Genomic DNA, 2676 nt, shown 5'->3' on the forward strand with positions numbered 1-2676 from the left:
TTGGTGTGTCATCGTATGACGTTAGAGATGCTGTAAATGATCACTTCTTTCATATGGGACAAGAAGGCAAGGATAAACCACTGATAATATGACAATATGAAATAATTCATGAGTTTTTGATGAGCTTGTCATACTCTGGGTGCTACCAGAAGGAAGCTGGACAAACAATCTTATGTTCAAGCTTCTTCAGTTACCTGCACCCACATGATTGGTCTTGTAAGCACCAGATATTGGAAACACCATTGTAAGTAATATAAATTCACATCTGGCATCCCTAACTCAGTTTTGGTCCATGGAACATCTCATTTATATGCTGATTGTAAGCTTTTAATCTTTAAATCGGAGCACCGAAAATAGTTTTCTAGTACATTCATTTTAAAAACGTATGCGCTCTCCTACAGTGATAACAGTGAATTTTTCCTTCTTTTCAAATCTTACTGACCTTGTCAGTAAGATACCATCAGCTTAAAGGTTAGCTTTAAAGCTGTGACTGAAATGTGTGATACCGGTTATGTTCTAGCACAGGCAAGGGGCTCAAGTGCTAATGTAAAGACAACTGGTGAGGCAGCCCTGTCTGGTGGATCTGACAAGCTGGAAAAGGGGAGATATTAAACCATTAGTTTTGACACATGCAGTGGTTATAGTAAAAAGCAAACTTTGGCAGGATGTGAAATAGATGAGATCACTATATCCTGCTTCAATCGAAGACAAAGTCTTTTCATATTATGAGCAGCATGGCGTCAAGCAATGAAACTCATGTGATGTAAATGAATAAATGAAGACGCATTGCACGAATCAACACGGTCTAATCATTATTAACAGCTTTGCCTGATTTTGGTAACAGGGAAATAACATCTGTGCTCATATTGCTGGGCATGGACTGAGTGGCAATAATATTCCCGTATAATAAGGTCAGGATTGGAGAATTGGAGCTGGTTCGTGAGAGGAGGACAATGAAATGAGAACTAGAGAATGAATGAGGCACGGTGAGATTGCAAAGACGGGGGATGGTAGGAAATGAGTTGGTCCAAGATGTAAATCATGTAGAAGCTGATATCCAGCTTTAAAGTCTGTCTTTGATATCTGCTGACTTTGGGATTGATGACAGGAAAGTTGTAAATTGAAGCTTTTGATTAGCTCCTGATTTACACCCACATGTTGGGTGCTGCTTTGCTGCTCCCTTGTTCAATGTGTATATATTTAATTCTGACAGGAACATAACAACTGGTGCTTATATCTGGCCCCTCTGGATCGCAGTGATCATAAACCTCCTGCTCTCTCTCTCTCTCTCTCTCACACACACACACACACACACACACACACCTCTTTCACCAGTGAGGGCCTCACTCACCCCCTAAATCTTTACCTTTATCTTAAACTTTACTCCAAAATTGACCATGACCATAATTTTCCAACCTGAACTGTAAACCTTCAAGTGTTTAACAACCCATCTTCCCCAAAAAGTTTCCACTTTTTAGCCCCAAAAGTCATACCAGTTGTAAAGCACACACACACACACACACACACACACACACACAAACACACACACACACACACACACACACACTGCACGCTAATGAAGTTTCCCAGGCAGGATGGGAAGGCAGTTTTGTTCCTGGCACACTGCCTGGAGGTTTCAGCTGTAATGCAGGTCTACTACTCAATTGGAAAAGGGTGGATATTAATCATTGGTCTAATCTCCCGCAGGGTCACAAAAAGTCTCATAATGAGAGGGTTTATTCCATCCCTTCATACTGTCCATATTACAGTCATTCCCCTTCTCCAGTTACTTGCACTCTTTGCAAAAATGAGTGAAAGGTTATGAAATATTAAAAATGTAGGAAAGAACAAAAACTCAATAGCCAGGATTAGTTGGCTGTTCATTTTCTGTACTTAGAACTTTTATGAAAAGGTAATTGCTGTGTAAGAGGTACAGGTGATGACCTTTATTTGAGAAAGACTGCAGCAGACTTGTTAAGCAAAGGTGGTTTTAAGTTAAGCTTTCACACCAAACACTTACTAAGTATTTTGTCATAAAGGTACAGGATTAATTCATTTTCCTCCTCTGAGCACCTTATTCCCCAGGATTTCTGTCCACATTTGTGTAGAGTAAAATGATGCCAGAAGACCAAGAAAATATCTATGTGTTTGTCCCTGCTGAAGAGACATTACTTGTGTGCTTTATCTTGGATGTTTCCACTCCACCGGCAAGCCTATCTGAGCAGTAGAGACAGAGAAGAGAACAAAGGACAGAAAGTGGGAGAAAAAAAGCTATGAGGTTTGTAGGAGGGGGTGCAGGCACTAAAGAAGATGAGAGTGAAGGGCTTAGTGGAGGAGAACAATGGGCGGCAGGGCAAAGATGAGTTGACTGTGGGAGTGTTCCTGTTTGACGAGGGTGAATGTACTTCCTGGACCTTTTCACCATTTGGCTGAGCTCCTGCGTAATCACAGGAGAGAACAGATGTGTGCTATCGACCAAATGAGTCTCTTGCATCAGCATGGACACAGGAAGAGACCGTGGTGAGATTAAAAGATGCCAATTACTGTGTCAGGCACCGTTTAAGTATACAAACACACACCGACGCAGATGCAGTTGGATCACATGAGGGAATGGAATGAATTGTCTCTGCTAACAGATCACAGAAGGGTCCTATATGGTCACAGAGGCAAAGTGAT

This window comes from Pempheris klunzingeri, chromosome 12, assembly GCF_042242105.1.
Source record: "Pempheris klunzingeri isolate RE-2024b chromosome 12, fPemKlu1.hap1, whole genome shotgun sequence".
Taxonomy (NCBI): Eukaryota; Metazoa; Chordata; class Actinopteri; order Acropomatiformes; family Pempheridae; genus Pempheris; species Pempheris klunzingeri.